This window comes from Somniosus microcephalus, chromosome 18 (genome assembly GCF_052327205.1).
Source record: "Somniosus microcephalus isolate GS21.2 chromosome 18, FLI_Smic_1.0, whole genome shotgun sequence".
Taxonomy (NCBI): domain Eukaryota; kingdom Metazoa; phylum Chordata; class Chondrichthyes; order Squaliformes; family Somniosidae; genus Somniosus; species Somniosus microcephalus.
The window spans coordinates 10,971,277-10,988,051 of record NC_141004.1 but is presented as its reverse complement, the minus strand read 5'-3'; the positions used below and the strand labels follow the sequence as shown (position 1 = coordinate 10,988,051).

Sequence of the window (16,775 nt, the reverse complement as noted above, 5' to 3'; positions counted from 1 at the left end):
TGTTGCAGCTCTCAGTGACATCATTTCCATCTGCTCGGACTCTCTTTGAACTTTGCCACAAATTCGACCAATGAATCATGGCTTTGATAATCGCACGTCCATTAGCGAGGTGTAGTGGCATCACAGCTCAATCCTTTGTAAATTTTCTCTGGTACAACGTAATAAGCAGCTTTACTGGAGTTGGGCCTCAGCCTGTGTTGCCACCACGTGCAGCCTGATGGCCTGATGTCAGTATGTACGAGACAAATACCTCAGCATTCATGTCAGATGGAGCGACAGTGGGGCCCATTTTAACTGGGGCACCATTCAGTACCCGGGGTGCGGGAACAATGGAAAGATAGGAACAGGAGGAGAAGAAATCAGTATCTGTAGGGAAATGGTGTTAGGAAAATTGATGGGACTGAAGGCCGATAAATCCCCAGGGCCTGATGGTCTACATCCCAGGGTACTTAAGGAAGTGGCCCTAGAGATAGTAGATGCATTGCTGGTCATCTTTCAGAACTCGATAGACTCTGGAACAGTTCCCATGGATTGGAGGGTAGCTAATGTTACCCCACTATTCAAAAAAGGTGGTGGAGAAAAAGCGGGGAATTATAGGCCGGTAAGCCTGACATCGGTAGTGGGGAAAATGCTAGAGTCTATTATAAAAGATGTAATAGCAGAGCACTTGGAAAGCAGTGACAGGATTGGACAAAGTCAACATGGATTTACAAAAGGTAAATCATGCTTGACTAATCTACTGGAATTTTTTGAGGATGGAACTGGTAAAATAGATAAGGGAGAACCAGTGGATGTGGTGTATTTGGACTTTCAGAAGGCTTTCGATAAGCCCACATAAGAGATTAGCGTGCAAAATTAAGGTACAAGGGATTGGGGGCAAGGTATTGACTTGGATAGAGAACTGGTTGGCAGACAGAAAGCAAAGAGTTGGAATAAACAGGTCGTTTTCCGAGTGGCAGGCAGTGACTAGTGGGGTACCGCAAAGATCGGTCCTAGGACCCCAGCTGTTCACAATATATATTAATGATCTGGATGAGGGAATTGGATGTAATATCTCCAAATTTGCAGACGACACAAAGCTGGGTGGGAGGGTAAGCTGTGAGGAGGATGTCGTGAAACTCCAGTACGATTTGGACAGGTTGGGTGATTGGGCAGAAACATGGCAAATGCACTATAATGTGGATAAATGTGAGGTTATCCACTTTGGTGGCAAAAACAGGAAGGCAGATTATTATTTGAATGGCAATAGATTGGGAGAAGGGGAAGTACAAAGAGACCTGGGTGTTATTGTGCACCAGTCGCTGAAGGTAAGCATGCAGGTGCAGCAGGCGGTTAAGAAGGCAAATGGTATGTTGGCCTTCGTAGCAAGAGGGTTCGAGTACAAGAACAAGGATGTCTTGCTGCAGTTGTTCAGGGCCTTGGTGAGACCACACCTTGAGTATTGTGTGCAGTTTTGGTCACCTTACCTGAGGAAGGACGTTCTTGCCATGGAGGGAGTGCAGCGAAGATTCACCAGGCTGATACCTGGGATGGCAGGAATGACGTACGAGGAGAGATTGTGTCGATTGGGCTTATGCTCACTGGAGTTTAGAAGATTGAGAGGGGATCTCATCGGAACCTATAAAATTCTGTCAGGTCTGGACAGACTAGATGCAGAAAGGATGTATCTGATGGCCGGGGAGTCCAGAACCAGGTGTCATAGTCAAAGGATATGGGGTAAGCCATTTAGGACAGAAATTAGGAGGATTTTTTCACCCAGAGAGTGGTGAACCTGTGGAATTCTCTGCCAGAGGGCGGTGGAGGCCAGTTCATTAAATATATTCAAGAAAGAGTTGGATATGTTTCTTGAGGCTAAAGGGATCAAGGGATATGGGGAGAAGGCAGGGACAGGGTACTGAATTTGGATGATCAGCCATGATCTCATTGAATGGCGGAGCAGGCTCGAAGGGCCGAATGGCCTACTCCTGCTCCTATCTTCTATGTTTCTATGTATTCAGCCCCTCGAGCCTGTTCCCGCCATTCAATTAGATCACGGCTGATCTGTATCTTAACTCCACCTACCCACCTTGGTTCCATAACCCTTAACACCCTTGTCTAATAAACATCTATCCATCTCAGTTTTGAAATTTCCAATTGACCCCCAGCCTCAACATCTTTTTGGGGGGAGAGAGTTCCAGATTTCCGCTACCCTTTGTGTAAAGATGTGTTTCCTGAACGGCTTGGTTCTAATTTTAAGGTTATGCCCCCTTTTTCTGGATTCCCCCCACCAGTGAGAATAGTTTCTCACTATCCACCCTATCAACACCTTTTGATCATCTTAAACCCCTCAGTTAGTTCACCCCTTAATCTTCTATACTCAAGGGAATGCAAGCCTAGGCTATGCAACCTGTGCTCATAGTTTAAGCTGTTTAGCTCCCTCAGTATCATTCTGGTGAATCTGCACTGGACCCGCTCCAAGGCCAATATATCCTTCCTGAGATTCAGAGCCGGAAGGAAACTCCCTGCACGGGAGCAGCTCAGCAGGAAGCTTGGGCCACTTTAACTCGCGAGCCTCATTTAAATACTCCTGGACCGACTCCCACCCAGAAACCGACGGAAGTGACTTCAGGGCCGACGGGCAGGAGCAGGAATCGGGTCGTCAGCCCACGGACACCGGGGACTCAATGGAACGATCCCCGGCATGGAGTTAGCGCTGGGAGGGAAAGGCTGAGGAGGAGGCCCCGAGGGCTCCTTGCGGGGGACCCGTTGGGGGAAGCACTTCTGATGCTGCCTCCTCCTGGCCCACAAGGACTTCGAGGAAAGGTGATGTTTTTTTTCTTGACCTCTTCCGGCCATCCCGCGGGCTCCTGCCACAGAGGAGCATTCAGGCTTTGTCCCGTATGGTCCTCCCAAATCAGGAAGTAAAACGGCCGTCGCGGTACCCATGACTTCATTGGGCGTGACATCTTTTCAATATAAAGTAGCCCCCCCTACCTTGCCACAGTCCCCAGTCCCCCCATGGCTATTCTCAGCTAAGCTACGATGACGGGGGGGGAGGGGGGACGGGGAAGCAGGGGGGAGGAATGTCTCCCTCCCTCTGCCATCTTAACTCTCCACTCGCACCACTCCCTCCAAGTGGGAGAAAAGAAAGACTTGCATTTCTATAGCGCCTTTCCCGACCACCGGACGTCCCAAAGCGCTTTACAGCCAATGAAGTACTTTTTTGAAATAACAACAGAAAACGCTGGAAAAACTCAGCAGGCCCGGCAGCATCCGTGGAGAGAGAAACAGAGTTAACGTTTCAGGTCGAAACCCTTCGTCAGAACTGAGGAAAAAAAGGCAGGAAATGAAACAGATTTAGAGGCTGGGAAAAGGGGGAGGGGATGAAAGAACAAAAGGGAAGGTCAGTGATAGGATAGAAAGCAGGAGAGATTAAGAGACATTGAGAGACATGAAGAGATATTCAAGGCGAGAGGAGGTGGTAATGGGACAGGCAGAATGAAGGACAGCTGCCATGTGTACAGTTTCGGATTTCCAGCATCCGCAATATTTTGAACTCTGTTTCTCTCCCTGCGGATCTTGCCTGGCCTGCTGAGTATTTCCAGCGTTTTCTGTTGTTATTTTGGATTTCCAGCATCTGCAGTATTTTGCTAAAGTACTTTTTTGAAGTGTAGTCACTGTTGTAATGTAGGAAACGCAGCAGCCAATTTGTGCACAGCAAGCTCCCACAAACAGCAATGCAATAATGACCAGATAATCTGTTTTAGTGATGTTGATGGAGGGATAAATATTGGCCCCAGGACACTGGGGAGAACTCCTCTGCTCTTCTTCGAAAGAGTGCCATGGGGATCTTTTACGTCCACCTGAGAGAGCAGACGGGGCCTCAGTTTTACGTCTCATCCAAAAGATGGCACCTCCGACAGTGCAACACTCCCTCAGCACGGCACTGGGAGTGTCAGCCTAGATTTTTCTGCTCAAGTCTCTGGAGTGGGATGTGAAACCCACAACCTTCTGACTCAGAGGCGAGAGAGTGCAACCCACTGAGTCATGGCTGATGCAAGTTAACTTTTACCCCAATATATTTGTCAGTAGAGTATGGTGATATTACAGAACATCATTCAAGGCACTGGTAGCCCTTCCAGTGTTGCAAAGAAAGAAAGTTTATATAACGCCTTATCAGCTCACTCGCAGATACATTAAAGCACTTCACAGTCAATTAATTACATTGAAGTGCAGAGATTGGTGTTACATAAAAGTTAGAACTTGTATTTATATAGCGCCTTTCAGACCTTCAGGACGTCCCAAAACGCTTCACAACCAATGATATACTTTTGAAGTGCAGTCACTGTTGTTTTGTGGGCAAACAAGGCAGCCAATTTGTGCACAGCAAGCTCCCACAAGCAGTAAGCCAGCTAAGAACATAAGAACATAAGAAATAGGAGCAGGAGTAGGCCAATCGGCCCCTCGAGCCTGCTCCGCCATTCAATAAGATCATGGCTGATCTGATCCTAACCGCCAATCCTCTATCACAGAACCATCTCCTGAATCTAACAGAATTAGACACACGAAATAGGAGCAGGATCAGGCTACACGGCCCCTGGACCCGCTCCGCTACCCACAGGGCCATGACCGATCCGAACCTAGACTCATGTCCAAATTCCTGCCCGCTCCCCGTAACCCTTAATTCCCTTTACTTCTAGGAAACTGTCTATTTCTGTTTTAAATTTATGTAATGATGTAGCTTCTACCGCTTTTTGGGGCAGCATATTCCATGGACCTACCACCCTCTGAGTGAAGTAGTTCCTCCTCATCTCAGTTTTGAAAGAGCAGCCCCTTATTCTAAGACTATGCCCCCTAGTTCTAGTTTCACCCATCATCGGGAACATCCTCCCCGCATCCACCCGTCCCAACCCCTTCACAATCTTATATGTTTCAATAAGATCGCCTCTCATTCTTCTGAACTCCAATGAGTAGAGTCCCAATCTACTCAACCTCTCCTCATATGTCCATCCCCTCGTCCCCGGGATTAACCAAGTGAACCTTCTTTGTACTGACTCGAGAGCAAGTATGTCTTTTCTTAAGTATGGACACCAAAACTGTATGCAGTATTCCAGGTGCGCTCTCACCAATACCTTGTACAACTGAAGCAATGCCTCCCTATTTTTATATTCTATCCCCCGAGCAACATTCCATTGGCCTTCTTAATCACTTGCTGCACCTGTATACTATCCTTTTGAGTTTCGTGCACCAGGACTCCCAGATCCCTTTGTACTTCAGTACTTTCCAGTTTCTTGCCATTAAGATAATAACTTGCTCTACGATTTTTCCTGCCAAAGTGCATAACCTCACACTTTCCAGTATTGTATTCCATCTGCCAAATCTCTGCCCACTTACTTAGACTGTCTATGTCCCCTTGCAGGTTTTTTATGTCCTCCTCACTCACTACTTTCCCCCCCATCAGTTATGTTGATGGCATTGAGGGATAAATATTGTCCATAGCAAAATAAGATTAACATTGAAACACTATTTTGGATTAAAATTGTCCTTTAAGTGTTTGTGGGATCAACATTGAAACAACATTAAACTTGTCAGCTTGGCTCAATTGGTATCACTCTTGTCTTTGAGTCAGACAGTGGTGGGTTCAATCCCCACTCCAGATCCTAAGCACAAAATCTAGGCTGCACACCAGTGCGGTACTGGGCAAGTGCTGCTTTGTTGAAGCAGTTCCTCATCCTTCAGATGAGGTGTCCTATCTGCTTATCCAGTGGTTCAGGTAAACATATTAGGCTTGTTAGCAAAATTGAAGCCCATGTGATAAAAGGGGCAGCAGTAGCATGGATACAAAACTGGCTAAAGGATAGAAAACAGAGAGTTGTGGTGAAAGGCTGTTTTTCAGACTGGAGGGAGGTATACAGTGGAGTTCCCCAAGGTTCAGTACTAGGACCACTGCTGTTTTTGATATACATTATTTTCCTGGACTTGAGGGTACAGGGCACAATTTCAAAATTTGCAGATTGACATGAATCAGTCATTCATGAAAGAAAGACTTATGAAATAATAGTGAGCAGCCTACGGGTGGCGCTGTCCAGGGAGAGTATAAATACTCGGGCACGGGCCCAGCTTGCGCAGGACATTCTTAACAGGAACTAGTGAAGAACACAACTAGACCTCCATGTTGTAAAACAGTTGATTAAAGCTTTGTTTAATGCTTAGACCAAGTGCCTAGTAGTTTTCTTAGGTCACAGATGACTCAAAACTTGGAAGTATAGTAAACAGTGAGGAAGATAGTGATAGATGTCAAGAGGACAGAGACAGGCTGGTGGAATGGGCGGACACATGGCAGATGAAATTCAACGCAGAAAAGTGTGAGGTGATACATTTTGGTAGGAAGAATGGGGAGAGACAATACACACTAAATGGCACAATGTTAAAGGAGAAGCAAGAACAGAGAGACCTGGGGGTGTTTGTGCACAAAACTTTGAAGGTGGCAAAACAGGTAACAAAGCAGATAATAAAGCGTATGGGCTCGTGGGCTTTATAAATAGAGGAATAGGGCTGGATTTTCTCAGCCCCGAGGAGCTGGGCATGGAGGTGGGACTGCCGGTAAAGTAGCAGAAAGTGGGGGCGGATGGCAAACCCGCTCCCATCCCGCCTCTGTGCCCTTTTGCCAGGAGGCGGGAAGATGTGCTGCTTCGGGTCCCGTCTCCTGGAGGCGAGAAAGGCATTAAATCCTTTTAACTGCCTGTTAACAGGTAGAAAAAGGGATTAGTGCCATTTTACCTTCACAGGTGAAGGCATCCCGACCTCGAAGAACCCCGCCGTGGAGGAGGTCTGCGGGCGGTCGGAGGCACCTGGAAGTAAGACGTCGAGGTGAGTGATGGGTGCAAGTGTGGAGTGGTAAGTATGGAAGGTGAGTGATAAGTGGTGAAAAATGTTCACTTACCTTGTTTTCTTCCTACAGCCTTCATCCACCCTGGATCAGGAGACCTGACATCCTCCTTGTCGATTCCACAGACTGGGTATTGGATCCTCTGAACCAACGGCCATCTGAAATCGACAAAATTGAAAAGTTTGATGAGTCCTGAACACAAGGACTCTTCAAACTACAGAGAATGTCAGTGTTTGACAGCTTCACGGAGCTGTCAAACGCTGACATTTCTTCTTTCAAGAAGTCTTGACAGATGGCATGTCAGATGTTGACGTGCTCTGTCAGTGACTTCCCCCTAATTGGCCTGCTGAGCCCGCAAGGTCAATCAGGGGAAAATCCCTCTGGTTGGTCAGACGATGATGGAGGCGGGACATGGACATGACAAGCAGCAGTCCCGCCTCCAACTCGTCTCCATTGAGAAAATTCAGCCCATAGAGTACAAAAGCCAGGAAGTTATGCTAAACCTTTATAAAACACTAGTTTGGCCCCAGCTGGAATATTGTGTCCAATTCTGGGCACCGCAATTTAAGAAGGACGTGAAGGCTTTGGAGAGGGTGCAGAAGAGATTTACTAGAATGGTTCCAGGGATGATGGATTACAGTTATGTGGATGGACTGGAGAAGCTGAGGTTGTTCTCCTTGGAGTAGAGAGGGCTAAGAGGGGATTTGATAGAGGTCTTTAAAATCATGAAGGGTTTAGATCGAGTAAATAAAGAGAAACTGTTTCCAGTGGCTGAAGGGTCGATAACCAGAGGGCATAGATTTACGGTGATTGGCAAAAGAACCAGAGGCGACATGAGGAAAAACATTTTTGCACAATGAATGGTTAGGATTTGGAATGCACTGCCTGATAGGGTGGTGGATACAGATTAAATAGTGGCCTTTGAAAGGGAATTGGATAAATACTTGAAGGAGAAACAATGGCAGGGCTATGGGGACAGAGCGAGGTGAGTGGGACTAACTGGATTGCTCTTCGAAAGAGCCGGCGTAGACCGGATGGGCCGAATGGCCTCCCTCTGTGCTGTACTATTCTGTGACTCTGTGAGATGCAATGTCCCTGTTCAAAGAAGAGTAGGGAGGTCTCCAAGTGCCCTGGCTAACATTTGCCCCTCAACCAATGATACAAACACACCTGGTCTGGGATCTTGCTGTGTGCAAGTTGACTTCTTGTTTGCCTACACAGAACCCCTGGCAAAAGAACCAGAGGCAACAGGAGAAAAAGTTGCAGGGCTACGTCATAGAGTCATAACGGCACAGAAGGAGGCCATTCGGCCCATCGAGTCCGTGCCGGCTCTCTGTAGAGCAACCCAGTCAGTCCCATTCCCCCGCTCTATCCCCGTAGCCCTGCAAGTTTATTTCCCTCAAGTGCCTATCCAGTTTCCTTTTGAAATCATTGATTGTCTCCGCTTGTGGAGAGGAGCAGGGGAGCGGGACTGATTGGATAGCTCATTCAAAGAGTCGGCAGAGGCACAATGGGCCGAAGGAGTCTATGATTCTATGAACCATAGCACTTCAAAGTAATTCACTGTGTCTGAAGTGATTTGAGTTGATTCCGAGAGATGTGAGAAGCCATATAAATCCGGGTTTGTTCTAATTAATCTTTATTCCAGCATCTCAGTTTTCGAGCCAAAAAACTACAAAACCTGAATGGCAATCATTTCTCTGGACATATCTGAGGGATAGTAAGCCACAACATTTAGGCAAATAATTGAAATTATTACAGCTCTTTACTTCCTACATTACAGCCCTGATAACATTTTCAAAAGTACTTAATTGGCTGCAAAACGCTTTGGGACGTCCTGAGGTTGTGAAAGGCACGATGTAAATACAAGTCTTTCCTTACTATGTAATAGCTAAAATGGAACTTGCTAACATGTTGCGTACATCAGGACATTGCTAATCATTTCTGCCCATTTCATACAAAGGGTTTGACAGGAGTTACGAATTCTTTAAACATCTGTTGCCCTTAAAAGCGCTCAAGTTAAACACTGGTACATTAACAACTGAAGTGCCATTAGAATACCATTTTCCTTGTTGACTTAATGCCAAGTGATAGAGAAGGGTAATACTCCATAAAGGCCCATAGGCAGTAGTTTAACCATGAAACACTGCATCCATTATAAATACAAAGATTATGATTTATACTCATTTGGTTTTTCGATATCCTGTGTTGACGCTGTAAACAACATCTGTGCTAGCAAATTTACCAGAATAAAAGCCCTCAATGTCATGCTGGATGGCAGTTAATGATTGATAGAAACCACACAACAGAAACTTAAGGAATAATTTGTAAACAATTAAAAAGTCACATTGTTTCAGGCCGGTTAAGTTCCAAATACATTGTGCTGCACGGTCATTCCCCTCTCTGCATCCTCAATATGCTAAAATCGAGAGGCGCACCATCTGCTATTCAAACACATTCTTTCCCAGGACTTTAAACTGTGAAGCTCCTTATCTTCCATTGTCATCCCCATTCTCCCCTTCCTCCGACAATCTGCAAGCTTTTAGCATCAGCGCTTGCTGTCGTGTGACCATCTCTTGCGCTGACCTACATTGGCTCCCGGTCCGGCAACGCCTCGATTTTAAAATTCTCATCCTTATTTTCAAATCCCTCCGTGGCCGCGCCCCCCCCCCCATCTCTTTAATCTCCTCCAGCCCCACAACCCTCCCAAGATCTCTGCGCTCCTTGAATTCTGGCCCCTTGAACATCCCCGATTTCCATCGCTCCACCATTGGCGGCCGTGCCTTCACCTGCTGAGGCCCTAAGCTCTGGAATTCCCTCCCTAAACCTCTCCGCCTCTCTACCCCCTTCTTTAAGCCGCTCCTTAAAACCTCTTTGACCAGGCTTTTGGTTACCTGCCCTAATATCTCCTTATGTGGCTCGGTGTCAAGTTTTGTTTGATAATCGCTCCTGTGAAGCGCCTTGGGACATTTTACTACGTTAAGAGCATTGTTGTTGTTGTTGTTGTTTTGATGGCCCTCGTCTCCTTTGCTTTCCAACGTTGGTGCTGCATTCCTGTGTGGGTCTCCGACCTTCCCTGGGTTTCTCAGTTTAAGACATTGGGCCAGAAATTCGGGTCCCCACGGGTGAGTACGCGCTGGGTACTCACGCGTAGGGCCAACGAAAGTGCCGGTTCCGTGCATGCACTGCGCATGCGCGGGAAACCGGAATTTCCGTTCCCTTGAAGGAAGGGGTTCACAGGTCGAACGCGTGCACCGGAGAGGCAGCGCGAACGCCTGGAACTTCCGTTTTTTTTACAGGTTTCTCCGGGAGGGTAAGTCTCCAGCAGCTGCACGTTTAAAAAGCAGTCGCAAGGCCTGCTTTTAACAAGGTAAGTGGTGAATTAAGTAAAATTAAAACATTTTTCCCATAGGTTTATTATTTTTAAATACTTTAAAGAAAGGTAAGTTTATTTTTAGCCCCGTTAGAAACTGTAATTAATTTTTTCAAAAATGTAAATTATTGTTTAAAATAGTTATTTTATGTAATTTATAGTTATTTTAAAATTGTGATTTAAAAAAAAATGTATTTGAAGTTTTAGTTATGTTTTGGGGTCGATCTCTAGTCATAGATTTGACAGCTTTTCCTGTCAAATCTATGAATAGAGATTCCCTGCTACCATTGGCTCCCCATTGCCCACGTGATCCCAGGGGACGCTTCGAACTAACTGCGCCCCTGGGATACGCAAGCACTGCGCGTCGGCAGCTGGAGCAGGCCCAGGATCGGAATCCCACGCGGGCCCACAGCTCAACGGCCGGCGCGCTAGGTAAGTGCAGGTCGGAGGCTTGCACCCGCGGGAAGCCTCCGACCCGAATTTCTGGCACAATATTGTGAAATAGATTATCTCCTCGGCATTATTTTAAAACATCCACTTAAAATAAATAGGCTACCACCGGTCATGCCAATTAGAACATCTAGGTTTCTAAGTTATGAGAAATGAAGTACAGAAATCTTTGAAGGTGGCAGGACAAGTAGCTAAGGCTGCTTAAATAGCTGGGCTTTATAAATAGAGGCTTCGGGCTCAATTTTCCAAGCCCCGAGGAGGCGGGTTTGGAGGCGGGAGTGGTGGGAAAATTGCAGAATCGGGGGGCAGGAACCCATCCCGCCCCCAACCCGCCTCCGTGCCAATGTCCTACGGGTACCCAACCTGTGCTGGGAGCAGCCTCCCCGAGGCGGGAAGGGGATTAGTACCAATTAACTGCCTGTTAACAGGTAGTTAACAGGCAGCTTTTTGCCTAATCCCTATTTTTAGCCCTGAAGTGTGGGCTGTCCGACGGCTCTGAAACACGCCAAGTTAGCGAGGCGGACCGTCGGTCTGCAGGGGTTGGAGGGGTCGAGATGTCCGGTGTGCAGGTGAGTGATGGGTGCATGTGTGCAGAGGTAAGTGTGTGAGGTAAGTGTAAAGTGTTTTAATAAGTTTTACTTACCTTTACTTTCTCCCGCAGGCTTCCTTCCTTCAGTTCTCGGGAGTCCCTCAGCTCACCGGCACAGAAAGCAGAATGGTCGCTGAACTGTCAAAAGCTGCAGCCTCTGCTTTCTGGTCTGGAGAGTTCTCTAACTGAGTCTGAGTAGAAGGTCTCAAGTTAGAAGACAGATTGTCAGTGTTTGACAGCTTCACAGAGCTGTCAAACGTTGATTTTTCATCTGTCAAAAGCTCTTGACAGATGAAATGTCAATCGCTGACGTCACTAGTAACCAGGTGTCCCTTAATTGGCCTGCTGAGCCCGCTGGGCGGACTTAACAAGGTCAATCAAGGGAAAGTAGCGTGGGTTGGCCACAATTCGATGGAGATGGGACTACAACCCAAAAAGTGGGAGTCCCGCCTCCATCACGTCCCCACTGATAAAATCGAGCCCATAGAGTACATAGAGCAAGGAAGTTATGATGAACATTTATAAAACACTGATTAGGCCACAGCTGGAGTATTGTGTCCAATTCTGGGCACCACACTTTAGGAAGGGTGTCAAGGGTGCAGGGGAGATTTACTAGACTGGTGCCAGGGATGAGGGACTTCAGTTACGTGGAGAGACTGGAGAAGCTGGGGTTGTTCTCCTTAAAGCAGAGAAGGTTAAGGGGAGATTTAACAGAGGCATTGAAAATCATGAAGGGTGTTGATAGAGAGAAACTGTTTCCACTGGCAGAAGGGCTGGTAACCAGAAGGCACAGAATTAAGATAATTGGCATAAGAGTCATAGGTGAAATGAGGAAAAAAAATTTACACAGCGAGTTGTTGTGATCTGGAATGCACTGCCTGAAAGGGCGGTGGAAGCAGATTCAATAGTAACTTTCAAAAGAGGAATTGGATAAATACTTGAAGGGCAGAAATTTACAGGGCTCTGGGGAAAGACCTGGGCAGTGGGATTAATTGGAGAGCTCTTTCAAAGAGCTGGTCCAGGTACGATGGGTTGAATGGCCTCCTTCTGTGCTGTATCATTCTATGATTCTATGTGCTGAGCAGAGATGGGTACAACGTTTATTGAATTCAATAAATCTGGTAATTTACCATCTGGCACCAGAACCATGACTGTGAAAGAGGCCAGATTGTAATAAAAACTCAATTGGTTGACTGATGTCCTTCAGGGAAGGGAATCTGTCACCCGCAGCCACTCTGGCCTACGTGCAACTACAGTCCCACACTCGACAGTTGACTCTTGGGGGGGGGGAAATTCAGTATCGCCTCGTTTAGGGCGCCATTATCGACCGTGCGCAAAGTTTAGCGCCTGGCGCTAATTATCGCCTCCGACAGCAAAATTGGCTTTTATCGCCCCTGGAGGTGATTGGAGCGTTAAATCAGGCGCTTCACACCTGTCTTAAGGCGCAAAGGCCGAGGAGTGAGGTGTTACCTCAGAGCGCTGGCGAAGCAAGGAAGGGCAAATCAAAATAAACCTGTAAAGTGCTGCTCAGTACCCAAAACTCCTTCACACAGCGTTGAATCTCTCCAGAAGTCTCTCTCTCTCTCAGAATGCGTGGTGCAAAAATGTCACCAACAAAAAAGGCAGGAAGTGGTCGCCTTTAAATAGCGCTCCCCTCGTCCCTTTCTGACAGCAAAACGCTCCCCTCAACCTGTCGTTGCTAGCGGCAGGCGGTAAGGCAGGGTGCGCCACTCAACTTCCGGTCCGGGGCACTACCGGGACGTTGCGCACTCGACTGATGTCACGATCTGCCGGCGCAGGAGATCGTGGCGGTAGTGTTTAGCGCCGCCGCAAAATGTCTAGTTAATTTCGCGAGCGGCACAAACATCGCCACGCCTGACCTCTAGTTGCTTTGCACCCCAATTGGCGCCCTCTTAAGGTGCTAACGGGATGCGCAAACAACTGAATTTTTCCCCCTTAATGTCCTCGGGGCAAGTGCTGCCTTGCCAATGCCACCCACATCTTAAGAACAAAAAAATAAGATTGTTTTCCCATTGTCACCCAATCTTTATTCAATTCCACTACAGGCTCTGCGGAAGGTGTGTCTAGTTATTTAAAGGAAATTGCTTAATTAACCCAGGAGCCATAAGACAATGTAAAAGAGTGCAAGATTCAGCACTAATTAGCATTACTTCAATAATGCTTCTCCAAGTCCCTTCCCCTTCTTCCTGGAAAAGAAAGACTTGCATTTATCGAGCACGTTTCATGGCCACCGGATGTCCCAAAGCGCTTTACAGCCAATTAAGAACTTTTTGAAATGTAGTCCCTGTTGTAATGTGGGAAATGTGACAGCCAAATTGCGCACAGCAAGCTCCCACAACCAGCAATGTGATAATGACCAGATAATCTGTTTTTGATGTTGATTGAGGGATAAATATTGGCCAGGACACCAGGAGAACTCACTTTTGCTCTTTCGAATAGTGCCATGGGATCTTTTACATCCACCTGAACAGGCAGACGTTGGTTTAACGTCTCATCCAAAAGTTGACACCTCCAACAATGCAGCGCTCCCTCAGTTCTGCACTGGGAGTGTCAGCCTAGATTTTTGTGCTCAAGTCTCATGGAGTGAGACTTGAACCCACAACTTTCTGACATCAGAGGCAAGAGTGCTACCCAGTGAGCCACGGCTAATGCTGAATATGTTGACGCTGGCTTGGGTATGGGTTCCACTGGTGCCACCTACCCTGTGGCATTTTGCCGAAGTAGCCATTCTTTGTTTGGGAGCCGAGATAGTGAGTGTCAGCAGTCTGTACGTCCATGGACTGCCGAGCGCAATCTTGTCCTCAACCAATGGGAGCACACACGCATTTTCACAGAATCACAGAATCCCCACAATGCAGATAGAGGCCATTTCGGCCCATCGAGCCTGCACCGACACATATCCCACCCTATCCCCGTAACCCCACGTATTTAATCCCCTAACACTAAGGGTCAATTTATCATAGCCAAATCAACCTAACCCGCACATCTTTGGACTGTGAGAGGAAACCGGAGCACCCGGAGGAAACCCACGCAGACACAGGGAGAATGTGCAAACTCCACACAGACAGTCGCCCGAGGCCAGATTTGAACCCGGGTCCCTGGCGCTGTGAGGCAACAGTGCTAACCACTATGCCACCGTGCCCCCCACATTTTCTGGCAGACATGGCTAGATTGTGATCAGTGAGCCTCCTGGCAGCTCTGGGCTCGCTAGACCAGGTGAACTAAGGTCAACTGAAGTGCCTAAACGTTGACTTGACTGAAAGCAGCGAACTACAATTATATAGGGCCTTGGTGAGACCACACCTGGAGTATTGTATACAGTTTTGGTCTTCTTACATAAGGAAGGATATACTTGCCTTAGAGGGAGTGCAACGAAGGTTCACTAGACTGATTCCCAGGATGGGAGGATTGTCCTATAAGGAGAGACTGAGTAGACTAGGGCTATATTCTCTAGTGTTTAGAAAAATGAGAGGTGATATCATTGAAACATATAAAATTCTTTCAGGCTTGATAGGGTTGATGCTGGGAGAATGTTTCCCCCTGGCTGGAGAGTCTAGAACTAGGGGGCATAGTCTCAGGATAAGGGGTCGGCCATTTACGACTGAGATGAGGAGAAATTTCTTCACTCAGAGGGTGGTGAATCTTTGGAATTCTCTACCCCAAAGGGCTGCGGAGGCTCAGGCATTGAATGTATTCAAGACACAGATCGATAGATATGGGGATCGGGCAGGAATGTGGAGTTGAGGTAGAAGATCAGCCATGATCTTGTTGAATGGTAGAGCAGGCTCGAAGGTCCAAATGGCCGACTCCTGCTCCAAATTCTTATGTTCTCATGTAACTCAGCATCAACCAAGGATCGAATCCTGCATGTTCTGGTAACCCTCGTATTCTGCAGCAGGGAGTGGCAACCAGAAACATCTGCTGCAGCTCAGATGGAAATTCCATTGCCCAACAATGCAGTCATTGTGCTGGATGAAAATTCCTCCCTCAAGATTCATTTCTAAATACCTTTGGTTGATTCTATCACTAACCTTCTTTACCCCCCCCCCCCCAACTCCCCCCACCCCCACCACCACCCCTTCTTCCTTCTGAGGTAGTCCTTTGCATCTTCTTGCTTGTTTTGCGTAGGCAGGGAACTCTCTTACATAGGATTACATCGGATATACGGCACAGAAACAGGCCATTCAGCCCAACCAGCCCATGCCGGCGTTTATGCTCCACTTGAGCCTCCTCCCGTCTTTCCTCATCAAAATCTATCAGCATAGCCCTCTATTCCCTTCTCCCTCATATGCTTATCAAGCCTCCCCTGAATGCATCTATATTATCCATCTCAACCACTCCCTGTGGTAGCGAGTTCCACATTCTCACCACTCTCTGGGTAAAGAAGTTTCTTCTGAATTCCCTGTTGGATTTCTTGGTGACTATCTTATATTGATGGCCTCTAGTTATGCTCTTCCCCACAAGTAGAAACATTCTCTCTCTATCCATTCTATCAAAATCTTTCATAATTTTAAAGACCGCTATTAGGTCACCCCTCAGTCTTGTCTTTTCAAGAGAAAAGAGACCCAGCCTGTTCATCCTTTCCTGATAGCTTATCCTCACAGTTCTGGCATCGTCCTTGTAAATCTCCTCTGCACCCTCTCCAGTGTCTCTACATCCTTTTTATAATATGGTGACCAGAACTGTACTCAGTACTCTAAGTGTGGTCTGACCAAGGTTCGATACAGGTTTAGCATAACTTCCCTACTTTTCAATTCTATCCCTCTAGAAATAAACCCTAGTGCCTGGTTTGCTTTTTTTAATGGTCTTCTTAACCTACGTTACTACTTTTAGTGATTTGTGTATTTGTATTCCAAGATCACTTTGCTCCTCTGCCCCATTTAGATTTTTATTTTCCAAGTAATATGTGACCTCCTTATTTTTCTTACCAAAATGTGATAGTTCACACTTACCTTGTGCTCAAGTGCATCCATAGTCCATTAGCACATTAGCCTGCTGTGACCCAGGTTGTCTATGTCATCCTTCGAGGAATCTGTAATCATCAATGTTGAATAATAAAACGCCGCAAAATGATTGAGATAAAAAGAGGAATTGTAAATCAGAAATAAAAATGGAAATTTCTGTTGAAGAACAGCAGGCCAGTGACCATCTGATAGAGAAAAGGAGGACTAACCTTTTTGGGGATATTGGCCCTTCATCGGAACTGGGTCCCATCAGAACATCAATCTATCTTTCCCTGACCGAACTGCTCGTCACTTCCAGTGTTTGCCGTTTTAATTACCATAAGGTAATTCACCAGAGAATTTACAATATAGGTTGATGTAAGAAAACTACTAGGCACTTGGTCTAAGCTTTAATCAACTGTTTTACAACATGGAGATCTAGTTGTGTCCTTCACTAGTTCCTGTAAAAGAATGTTCTGAGCAAGCTGGGCCCATGCCCGAGTATTTATACTCTCCCTGGACAGCGCCACC

General features: G+C 46.7%; 1 protein-coding gene across 1 annotated transcript in view; it reads left to right on the top strand.

The window, feature by feature from the left end:
* The window catches only part of kcnd3 (potassium voltage-gated channel, Shal-related subfamily, member 3), a 522,235-nt gene that overhangs the window by 381,378 nt on the left and 124,082 nt on the right, over window positions 1-16,775 (top strand). The window lies entirely within an intron of this gene.